Raw genomic sequence first — 12991 nt, forward strand, 5'->3', positions numbered from 1 at the left:
GGTATAAAAGGACGCCATACTCACCCAAGGTGTGGCCTTCCTTACATGCACCTTTTCTCTGTGTTCATGGAATGGTCTACCCAGCCTTTTGCTGTCATCAAAATAAACACTGATTATTTCTCAAGCCTTTGCTTAAATTCTTCTTTTGGCTCATTGTTGACTTAAGCGTATTGCCAAACTTTACATTACCTTGTTCTGAATATGACTCATATATTTGAAAAGTCATTGCATTTTTAACTATTTTAAAAAGCCTAAAGAGTTTGGGATCAGAATCCTATGTTACTCCACTGAAGAAGAGGAGGAGGAGTGTGGTACAGGGAAGAATATTTTTCATCTTGATGTAGCAGTTGTGGAATAAAATGTTCCCAAAGGCCATCTGGCCCCACTGCAACAAACCTTTTATCATTTTGTAACAGAGTACAGTATTTGTTGAGCAACCAATTAAATAATCAACTGTTAATATCCTAACTGTTTTCTCTGTGATGTGTAGTTTTATTCATTGTTTAAAAAAGAAAATTTGTTCACCACTGATGAAAGAAATGTCCTTCTGAGTTCGGCTCCAAGTGGGGAAAAAGACACTGGAGACATGGAGGCTGCTTGGAAAGATGGTTTATAGGTGGACAGGAGCACATGGCTTGAGTCCTGAACAGAAAAGGTGATCACATGCTTCAATGTTGGTGGAGAAAAGAGAAGGAAGGACTGAGATGCTGAGTCCCTGGTTTTATGCCCACTCTGGCCTTTGATCTTGAGCTTGTATTCTGATTGGTTGTCAGACACCCATGGGGCCATGCAGGGGCAACTCTCTAGGCTGCAAGGACGTGCAGTCGGGGAGGCAGAGCCTCACCACTGTCATCATGAAAACAAAAAAAGATGTAAAAGGAAAAAAAGCAAGAGCTGAGGTCAGGCTGAGCTAGTTGCTGCCAGAGTCACTGTGGATGACTCTGCTTAGTGCTTAACTGTTTTAAAAGCCTCTAAAAAAGTGCCCTCTACAGGAGGAGGCAGGATAATGATGTGCCTCATCTAGTCTGACTTTAGGCATTTTATGATCACTCGAGCAGAGTTAAGCAAGGATTAAAAGCCTAAAAATTCCTGACGTAGGTGAGGCACGTCGTTCTCCTGCCTCTTCCTGTAGAGGGCACTTTTTATAGGCTTTTTTAAACAGTTAAGCAGAGTCATCCACGGTGACTCTAGCAGCAACTAGCTCAGCCTGACCTCGGCTCTTGCCTTTTTCCTTTTACATTTTTTTTCTTTTCATGATGACAGGCAAGAGCAGAGTTGAAATCCTCTCTGAAACAGCTGGAAAAGGTACATGTGGATTGGAGGGAGGGGGAGGAATTCAAACTTCATCCTCAGTGTAGATACCTCCCCGAGTGTAGTTTGATTGCAGGCAGAGCCACGTTGCCTTTTCAAACACACACATACGGATAAAACTATATAAGCCCAACTTCACTGATTACAAGTTTGAAAAGGCAATGTGGCTCCGCTTGCAATCAAAGGTTCGGCTCGGCTCCCCTCCGGCTTCTCTGCCTCTTCTGTGTTTGGGGAAGGCAGCAGGGGAATGCGGGGGGGGGGGTATGGCAGAGGATCTGCTTTCAAGCCATTGGAAAATACATTCAATCCAACTTCTGTGTTTGTGTTTGTTTAAGAGAGAGTGAGTGAGGGAAGGGCGTAGGAGAGATAGTCCAATCCAACTTCTCTGTGTGCGTGTGTCTGGTTTTTTTTAAAGTAATCTTTATTAGTTATACATTTTTTCAAGAGTAAAACATACAAATACAAATACAATTTTAAACAATACCCATGTTCACTTATGGTATATGTGGGCGACAAGGAGAACAGCAGGGACTTAAAATGGGGAAAGTTAAAAGTGAACATGGGTATTGTAATAGATCCCTGAACTTTGTAATGAGAAGATGTGGCTTAGAGACCTAACAATGAGGAAGGAAAGAAAAAAGTTGGGCTGTGAATGACTGTCACCGCGGGCGGGGGAGGGAAGGGGGGGTTGTATGTTTAAAATTGTATTTGTATCTGTATGTTCTACGCTTAAAAAAAATGTATAACTAATGAATGCCGATACAAAAGGCTGTATATTTACTTTGTATTGTTATGTATGTTTTGTCTTTTCTTATGTTGTTGTATTTTTTTTCTGTTTTTAAAAGTAATAATGTTTAATAAAAACTATATTTTTTTAAAAAAAATACCCATGTTCACTTTTAACTTTCCCCATTTTAAGTCCCTGCTGTTCTCCTTGTCGCCCACATATACCATAAGTTCCAGCTAAGGTAATGTTCCGTTTCTCCTTTGTCCCTCAGCCAACCCGTCATTCTGTCCATTTCTGCACATTCATAGATCTTTTTAATTATAGCATCTTCCGATGGTATGGTAGTAGATTTCCAAAATTGTGCATAAGTTATTCTTGCGGCCACAATTATATGTAGGCTCAAATGCCATATTGAATTGCTCATGTTTTCTGGTTTAATGCTTAGTAGAAGGTTCTCGGGTCTCCATTCCATGCTTGCCCCGGTAACCTCTTTTAGCCATTTTTTAATCCTTTTCCAGTATTTCATGGCCTCAGTACAGGACCACAAAATATGGTAGAATGTGCCATCCTTTCTTCCACATTTCCAACACAATGGAGATAACCCAGGAAACATTTTGGCTAACCTCGTTGGGGGGAAGTGCCACCTATAAACCATCTTGTATATGTTTTCTTTGAATGCTGTAGATATTGTAAGTTTAATGGTCTTACTTCATAGATCCCACCATTTGCCCATTTCAATCTCATAGCCAAAGTTTCTCTCCCATGCTATTAGAAGGCTTTTGTCCATCTCTTCATTAGCATCTTGGCAGGTCAAAAATTGATAAATCTTCGATAACATTTTCTTGTCTCCGCCAAACAAAATCTTATCTAGCCCCTGAGGGTTTGGGTAGATCCCAAACCGTACCTTATCGCTTTTAAACCTGTTTCTAACCTGTAAATAACCATTCCAGATTCCTGCCCTGCTGCTCTAATTCCATCTTTGTTTTCATGTTGCCATCTTCTGTCATGATGTCTTTATATGTTATGTTTCTTGTTCAATTAAATACACTGGGATGTGTTAAGGCCTCTAACGGTGCCAACCAGCACGGAACCCTAAGATAGTATTTTTTCCTCATTTTTTCCCAGACCCCCATCAAAATCTTCCGAATATAATGTCCCATGAAGTACCTATGGGGGGTGACTCTTTCTTGCCAGAGGGAGGTATGCCATCCCTGAGGGAGGTCATGTCCCTCTATAGCCAATAGGCGCCTTCTACTCAACATCACCCAATCCTTCACCCATGTCATAATTGCTGCATTAGAATATGCTTCCCAGTTGGATACTCCGAAGCCTCCCAGTTCTTTACGTTTTTGCAACGTTTGGGCTTTAATTCATGCTTTCTTGCCTTGCCATATAAATCAAGCCACTATTGTCTCCAAGGATTTTTAAAAAAATTGTCCAATTTAGTCGGTGCTGTTTGAAACAAAAACAAAAATTTCGGTAGTACATGTGTCTTAACTGTCACTATCCTGTCCATCAAAGACAGTTCTTTACCACTCCAGTTAGTCACATCCTTAGATACCTGTTGTAATAATTTCATATAATTATCTACCTTGATAGAGGAACATCTCTCCGTAAGCCAAATTCCCAAGTATTATACTTTCTGGGCCATGTTAATCCCTAACAGGCTTTGTACTTCCCTTTTCTGGTTCAAAGTCATATTCTTAATTAACAGTTTTGTCTTCTCTTTATTTATACGTAACCCCGCTATCATACCATACTCCTTTATTTGACGTAAAAGCTGTATCCCAGAAGCCATAGGATCCACCAAAATAAAAACAAGGTCGTCGGCAAAAGCCTGGACCTTAAATTCCTGAGCTTTAGCTCGGAACCCTTTAATTTGTATATCACTCCTCACTATTCTAAGAAGGGGTTCTAATGTAAGGATAAACAGTAGGGGGGATAACGGGCATCCTTGTCTTGTGCTTTTACCAATCTCAATATCACCCGCCTCTTCTCCATTTACCAATAATGTTGCAATTTGTCCTGCCAATTACCTCCCAAAGACCTATTAGATCGCACAGACTAGGCCTCCTCTGGATTCCATCTGCCAGCCAATGTCAGCTGGCGACTCCCCGAGGGAGGGCCTTCTCTGTTGCAGCTCCGGCCCTCTGGAACGATCTCCCCATTGAGATCCGGACCCTTACTACCCTTCCGGCCTTCCGTAAAGCAACTAAGACCTGGCTGTTCCGGAAGGCCTGGGGCTGTTGAATTATCCAGCCCCACTTTAAGTTATGAATGTTGCTGTAATTTTAAATTGTTGTTTTATTTCTTTTTTATATCCCCCCTCCCTTTTTATTGTAAGCCGCTGTGAGTCTTCCGAGATTGGGCGGCATACAAAACTAATAATAAATAAATAAATAAATAAATATAAATTGCCCGAACTGCGTTTAAGAAGTTTTCTCCAAACTTCATATTTTCTAATTGTGACAACATAAACTTCCAATTTACCTGATCAAAAGCCTTTTGTGCGTCGAGAAACATAAAGGCCACTTGTTTGTCCAGCTGGGCTTCATAATATTCGAAGGCATCCAAAATAATTCTTTCAAATGCCTCAACGGCAGGAAGCCGTTCTGATCAGGATGTATAAATTTGCTAAGGAAGAATTTAAGTCTATCTGCCAGTATAGCTGCAAAGATTTTGTAATCCACATTCAAAAGTGAAATGGGCCTATAGTTTTTGATTTGGGTACGATCAGCTCCAGCTTTAGGCAAAAGGGTTATATAGGCCTCAGCCCACGATTTTGGTGCGATAGAATCCGTCAAGACAGCATTAAATATTATTATCAACTCTTGTCCTAAGATTTCCAAAAAGGTTTTATAGATTTCAACTGACAAACCATCCAATTCATTTAGCATATTCTTGATTTCTTCTGGGAATTTTGGCAATTCCGCTTTCTCAAGACATTGTATTATTTCTCCTTCTACCTGGCAATCGGTTTCTTTATATAATTTCTCATAAAACCTCTGGGCTATCTTTTTCTTCTCCTTATTTTGGTAACATATATTCCCCTCCTCATCTTGTAATTTGTTAATCCATCTCTGTTTCTTTTTTCAATTGGTATGCTAGCCATCTCCCTGGCTTGTTAGTGTTCTCAAAAATATTTTGGGTAATCTTTTTTATGTGTTGTGCCAGGTCCTTCTTTTCAAGTATATTCAATTTAGGTCTAATTAAGTCCATTTGTTGTTTTATATTTCTTTCTTGCGGCTTATCTTGAAGTTTCTCTTCCAATCTTTTGTATTCTTTTTCCAAAGAGTTCTCTTTTTGTTTTTTTTTTAATTTATTTTCTTTTGCCATATAAGACATAGCAACTCCCCTCATGTATGCCTTTGCCGTATCCCATAAATTTTGTAGAGATGTATCTTTTTTTGTTTTCTTTAAAGAAGATGTGCAATTATTAATTTAAATTCCTTGTCCTTTAAAATCGATCTTTTCAGTGTCCATCTTGTCATCCTCTTTTTCCCTATGAAACTTATTTTCATGGGGTTGTAATCCGACCAGAGATTCGTGTCAATTTCAACTTCCTTCACCTCTGATTGCAATTCTGTTGAAGTCCAAACCATATCGATTCTGGACCATGATTGATGTCTGTTTGAGTAATGTGTATATTGGCCTGGTTTCTCTCTCTCCAAATATCTTTTATTTTCAATTCCTCCACCATTTTGAAAAAGGTTTTGGGTAATGTTCTTCTTTTCCCTTTTTTCTTTTTGTCGCTTTTATAATCTTTTTATCAATTATTACATTGTAATCTCCCAGGATACAAATGTTATCATGCGATATATCACAAATAATGTGTAATTTCCTGTAAAATTGTTCTTGTCCTTCATTCGGAGCATAAATATCTACTAATAACATTTTCTTCTGGTTTATTTCTATCTCAACCATCAAATTCCTTCCTTCATCATCCTTGTAAATGTGTTTGACTGAAATTGCCTCTTTAATATATAGGACTACTCCACTTTTTGTTGTTGTGCTAATGAAGTGCATACAATCCGTAGTTTGGGATATTCTAACAGTTGTTTTTGTTTTATATGGACTTCTTGTATTGCTATTATGTCCAAATTTAACTTCTTTAATTTGTTAAAGATGTCAGCCTCCGCTTTGCTGCTGCTTCGGCTGCCATTGAAATGGGGAGGGGGGCATGGTATTTGGGAGGGGACTGACTGTTGAGCTGGAGGAAGATTCTGGAGTTTGAACTGTCCACCTTACTGCACATGAGGAGGGGGGTTCCCGCCAAGGCCAACGGCACCAGCATTCCATCCTGGTGATGCCTTTCGAAGTTATCTCACACCTGACACTTGGGAGAATTATGATTGGACTGTGCATGGGATGCCAAGGGGAGGGGAATGAATTATACAATATATTATTCGCTTTCATGCCTAAATAATCAGACTTCGCTTTGTTTCGCTTCTGTTCATTTATAATTAATAAAAGTACACTTGATTTCTATCAATGGAGTCCTGTGGTCTTCTTTCCTGATTATCGAATGAAGGAGTGCTGACAATTAAGCGAAGTCTCAACCTCCACCCCACCAGGAGTTAAAAACTACCGAGGGGGGTGTTCTCACAAGAAGAAAAAGAATGCCTTTGCATGTGAGTGATGAAGAGGAGATTGAAGGGGCAGCAGCAGTAGAACCATCTTTAACTGAAAGGCTGGCTGGCCTAAGAGCGGAAGAGCCTACTGTTCGCCCCCGATGGATTTTGGGTGTCGGGCAAAAAGAGAAATTTGAGGAGTTGGATGCAGGAGTCACGAGAAAGAAATCAGCCGAATGGGGTGATGCTGGGGACGAAGATTACAAATTGTCCCAGGCAAAGCGGCTCCTTGAGAAAGCTATGTCTGAGCGCAAGACTCGTGGGAGACTAATGGAAAGAGAGCAAGTGGAAGAATTTGAACAAAGGTACTCCATGCATAGATTAAGGGAGGTTGAAGAGGCCGAGGGAGGTTGGGAGCAAGGAAACCCAGAACCAGCCTCCCGCCCCCAGCCAGGGCTGCTGCAAGAGTAGGGGGGGGCAGGCGACGCCGAATGGCAAAAGTCCCTCCCTTAACAGTGCAATATAATGGCGATTCTAAAAGGTTAGGGTTGTTTGTCATACAGATTTGGAATTATATGGAAATTTATGGTCCGGATTTAGAAACGGATGAGATGAAAGTAAGAATGGTCTTACTCTCATTGGAAGACAAAGCGGCCGACTGGATAGTGAGCTTACACCAATGCAATTCCCCTCTCCTGAGGAATTTTAATGACTTTATGGCTGCAATGAAAAGGAGGTTTGATGACCCGCTGATTGAGAAACGCGGGAAGGTGAAATTTATGGCCCTAAAGCAGGAAAATAGACCGGTGGCTGGATATATTCAGGATTTTCAACAACTGTCAGCCTATATGAGGGATGGTCAGAGGACGCCTTATTAGATCAGTTCTCCTTGGGATTGAAGGAAGATATTTACCAACAGTGTGTTAACAGACACCTGCCCCGCCGAGTTGCTGCTTGGTATGAAAATGCAGCAGATGTTGAGTTAGATTTGGCCAGACTTCAACGCGGGAAGGAGGGAGAAGCAGACAGATTGCCCCCCCCCATCAGCCCCAAAAGCCCCGGCTCGCATCAGAAGTGACGGGAAGGGAAGCTCCGCCGGGAAGACCAAGCCTTTCACGTGTTTCCGTTGCAGGAAGGAGGGCCATCGTGCCATGAATTGCCGTGTTAAACTGGCTCCGACTGCTCCACCCCCTCCCAGAAGGGAGGGGAGGGCAGGCAAGGCCCCGGGGAAGAAGAGAGAGGCTGCGTGCGCTTCTGAAAATGTCCCCCAGCATTTCCAGCCAGAGGAGGAGGAGGGGGACGTTACTGCCAGCTCATCTGATGAATCAGATGATGACCCCTCGCATCATTGGGTGAGTTCAAACAAAGGTCCCATGTTGATCCCTACTGAATTAAGGGTGCCATCTGCTGGCGAGACTGAAAAGCTTTCAGCTCTGCTGGACTCCAGCTGTTCTCGATGTATGATTAGTCCAGCGATGGTGGAAAAACTGGGGTTGAAGTTGAGGACTTTGAAGACCCCTATTGTTTTTTGCCAAATTGATGGTTCCATTGCGAGTGGGGGCCCTGCCCATTTTTCTACTGAACCATTGGAAATGGAGATGGGAACCCATCAGGAGTTAATCTCTTTTATTGTGGCACCTGAGATGGACTGGCCCCTTATTTTAGGACTCCCCTGGCTTCTTAAATGGAACCCTCGCATTAACTGGAGGGAGGGGTGGCTACGCATTCGCACTAGCACAGCCCCTGGAGGGGAGGTCGAAGCCCCAGAGCCTGCTGGTTCCAACCCCACTTTGGCAGCCAGGGAGCAGGAGAGGACCATGAGGTCTTCTCCTCTTTCCTCTCTTACATTTTGGAAGCATAGATAATGCACCAATTTTTTTGAATTCTGAGAAATGACTGTATTTTTGAGCTCCCTGTTGACCGGTATTAATTTTTTGCTAATTACATCTATTCTTTTTTCTTCTTTCTTCATCCTCACATACATTTCTTGTAATTTTTGCTCATTTTTCATGATTTGTTGTTGAAAGGATTCAAATGTCTCATCCATTGTCTACATTTTCTCCTTTAGTTCTCCTGTATCATTTCTTACTTCTCCAATCTCTTTTCGCAGTTCCTCATGATTTCTTTTCATCGACTGTAGATGACCTGTAGATCTTTAAATGAATTTGACCTCTCCCTCTGAACTATTTCCTCCATAGATCATTGGCTGGAAGGGCTCAGGGCTACCCCTCTTAGTTGAGTACCTTGTTTTCTCCCTCTCCCTATCTTCTTTAAATTTGTAACACTCATCATTTTTAACAACGTCACAAAATCAGCTTTTATTAAGTTCTCCCACTTTTTCTTCCCACCAATATAAGCCTCCACCTCTCCAGCTATTGTAAGCTCTTAATATTCTATTTTGTTATCCTATATAGGCAATTATAAAACATAAACAATTATCTCTTATATGAGACTATGGTGGGTATATTGGGATATATCAGGGTTAAGTATCACAATTTTAAGTCAATATTGGAAACAACCATAAAACTTGTGTCAATCATGCTCTTTCTATTTCACTAATTACTACCACCATATTATCATTGATAATCTTAATATTCTTAATAGTTATGATATTTACTGCTAATATTAATAATTATAACTTAATACTTGGTACTTAGTAAACATATTATGTACATAGAATCATTCAGTAATCATTCCAATTTCTCACAATGTTATTGCCAACAGGTTCAGCTAAAGTCTGTTACGGTGAGTAAGTCTCTCTGCGTGGCTTAGATGTTCAATTTTTTATCAATTAATAGTCAATAGTACTTCAAAACTCAAAAGTAGTCCCTTCTTCCATCTTCTCCTTTCCTATATTTCCTGTTTCTGTTCTGAAAGAAGCACTCTCACAGTTTCAGAAAGAAGCCATTAATCACCAAACTTTCACATTGTTGAGCTCTCCTGTTGGTGTTGCTCCAATCTTCTTCTCTAATCTTACATTAAATCAGATAATATCCATTTGCCTAATCAAATTGGTAAAATGAAGAAGAAAAAGAAGAGAAATCCCCCCAGAGTGTTCTTGTTGTTCAAGCCAATCCATTTTATCCTCCCTTGTTCTCTTATCTTTACACCACCATCTCTTGCTATTCTATCCTTGAGCAAGTGAAGTTGCCTCCACCCCTCCTCTCAGTTATGATTATTTTTTCCATTAGGGAAACTCCACCAAAGGACCTCTTTTAACTTCAATGATTGGAACTAATTAAGGTCAGAAACAGTCCACCGTTGTTCTGCTTATTTCTCACTTACTTTGTCCAGTTGTCAGCCCCTCATGTTGGTCATTACTGGTCATCTTCTCCCTGACTGATCTCTAGGAGTTTTCTCTTGCTTCAAGCTCCGAGTCTCCACTTTCTGCCGTCCGTACACAATCAGCAGAACATCCACTTTTCAGTTGTCCCTCCAAAACCTGCTTTCGGCTACGAAAGCCCACCAGACCGCCGGAAATTGGCTGTGTGCTGCGGAGCTGCCCATTCACACACCCACTCGGTCTGACAGCTGGTCCCACCCCCAAGGTCTATCATCTTTGTTTTCAGGTCTGCGAGCTCCATGGCCAATATGGAGCCACAGAGTTCCAAACGTGGCACGGTATGACCTTGTTGTGGTGCTAGTTTCGTGTTTCTCATGATGAAACCAACGTGAATGTCGTTCTCCCCACTGTAGACCCTGATGTGTCCTATGGCTGCTATTGCCTTTGTTGACGCATCTGAGAAGTCATGCAGTTCTTTCTTCAGTGCGTCGGTGGGTGAGATGGGAATGTACATGTGCTGCACATGAACACTTTGGAGATGACTCAGGGAGGCTCGCCATGTCTCCCATTCTTGTTTCTGCTCTGGCGGAAGCAGCTTGTCCCAAACTTTTGTGTTTCGGAGAGATGCGCAGAATGAGCCTCCCCTGCAGGTATGGCAAAACCTAGGTGGGTCGAACAAGCTGTTCACCATAGACAGGACTCCTCTTCTTGTGAAAGTGGTCTTCTGGGCTGGGGCTCTGACGGTGAAGATGTCCTTCTTCAAGTCCCAACAGAGACCATGTTGGATGAAAGCGATGTCCATGCCAAAGTCAAGTTCCTGTAATTCCTTAGCGTGGTCTTCAGGATTGACCGTTGCTTGCATTTCCTCACTGTTAGATGTGATTTTATGCATCTTATGTTTGGCTGTCCCTAGCATCTGGCATGTCCTTTTTAATAGGTCTGTGGACTACTGCTGGGGTGGGCATGGATTTTATGCCATCGTCAACATAGAAGTCCCATTTTACAAATTGTTTGGCATCTGCACTGTATTTTGCTTCGCCCACATGAGCAGTGTGTTGCAGGCCATAGTTGCCAATGGATGGGAAAGAGCCGTTTCCAAAGACATGCACTTGCATTCTGTATTCCGTTATCTGTTGGTTGTGCTGTTCATTGCTGAACCACAAGAAGCGTAGGTAGTTGCAATGATCTTCCTTGACAACGAATGAGTAGAACATTGCTGGATGATGCCTATGATGGTTATGGCTTCCTTTCTGAAGCAGATGAGCGTGCTGAGCAGACTGTTGGTGAGGTCAGGTCCTGTGATGACTTTGGAATTGTGCACTTAATAACAAAACTTTGTTATTCAGTGTTCAGTGTTAAGATACTTCTGACTTTCCATAATTTGTCTAAGGTGACCAGACATCCCGATTTTCACGGGACAGTCACCCTTTCACACAATTTGTCCCATGTCTCGGGGTGTTCTTAAAAAGTCCCGATTTTTGTGACCGGACCTGGAAGTAAGCCTGCCCCGCCCCCAGCCCTGTATACCCGTCCCAGCCAGCTGGTATTTTGTCCCTTCTGTCTCCTTGCTGCTCAGAAAAGCAACTCTGGGAAGATCCTTTGCTAGCAGGCAGGTTCTAGGACGCCTGCCATCACCAAAGGACCTTCCCAGAGTTGCTTTTCTGAGCAACGGGGAGACAGAAGGGACACAATCTCCTTTCATTCTCCCTCTGCCTCATTCACTCGTTCGGGCAGCAGAGAAAGAAAGAAAATTGCATAGCCAAGGACAAAGGAACCTGCAGCCTCCTTCATTCAAACGTTCAGGCAGCAGGGATGGGGGGGGGGGGCTTTCTCGCATGCCTTCTTTCTCTGAAGCCGCATCGGATTCAGTGTTAAGATCCGATCAAAGGGGAAACAGCTGCTAGAAGTTTGAAATCCTTGCAGCAGGATACTGGGTCATTGCAAGAATTTGTGTCTGAATTCAGGCTACGTAGCCAAAATTCCACATGGAATGAACCTGCTTTAATGGACACGTTCCAGGATGGATTGTCTGAGGCCTTGCAGGATGAACTGTCAAGGGTGGACAGGCCACCGACATTGGACGCGTTGGTCCACCTGTGTCTCCAGATAGACGCCCAGCTGCAGAGGCGAAGGCCTCGCCAGGTATTCCAGGAAACCACCAGCATGCCAGTTCAGCAAGAGACTGCAGTGGACTGTGAGGAGCCCATGGAGTTGGGTGCTGTCCGACCTTGGGTGTCACGGACTGAGATGGACAGAAGACGTGCAGAGGGGTTGTGTTTTTACTGCGGGGATCTTGGGGACACGTCATCCCGACCATCGGAACCCAGGGAAAGGGCCCTGCGGTGGGGGATAGTGTTGTGACTCAGCAGTTTTGCTGCAAGTTCTTTCGGATCAAAATTTATTAGGCAGCTGGGAGTGGTTAGAAGCAAGTTTGGAGATAAAAGGAGAGAGGCTGCCATGCCCCAGTTGCTGGAGTCAACATATGTTCCTTCGTTTCTTTGTGTGTTCCATGTCTGGTACAATATTGCTTGTTATTCGTGATTATGCCTGTTACATTTGGATAAATGCTTTGGTGTTTTCATGTAAATCTGATCTGTGAAGACTGCGAAAGAACTGCCGAGTTTGTAAGAGCTTTTGTTTTGGAATTCTTATTGGAGTGTTGTGTTTATGTTATTTTCTGGGCTCGAAGCCAGTTTGAACTGAAAACTGATAAAGAAAAGCCTTTTTAAGTTTTGCCTGCGTTTGTTAACGAGCCGTGCAAGGGGGGGGGCAGAACAGGTGTCCCTCTTTACCAATATGAAAATCTGGTCACCTTAAATTTGTCCCATTGTGTGGTGTAAAAAGATGATGAATTGGCTCCCCTGTTGAGAGGAAGTACATGCGTTGCTTCTCTGTTTCACAATAGCATTTAAAATGACTGGCTCATTCTGCACACAGGCAGAATGCCCCAGTGGCCAATCAGAAACACAGATATGATCACATCAGATATGATCACATGTCATGGAACTACATTTCCCATAAGGCAATCTCTGCCTACATTTCCCAGGAGATAGGTTCTTAAAGGAAACAGCTCCTAATTACTACACTATCTATATATTG

Source organism: Thamnophis elegans, chromosome 4, assembly GCF_009769535.1.
Source record: "Thamnophis elegans isolate rThaEle1 chromosome 4, rThaEle1.pri, whole genome shotgun sequence".
Classification (NCBI taxonomy): Eukaryota; Metazoa; Chordata; class Lepidosauria; order Squamata; family Colubridae; genus Thamnophis; species Thamnophis elegans.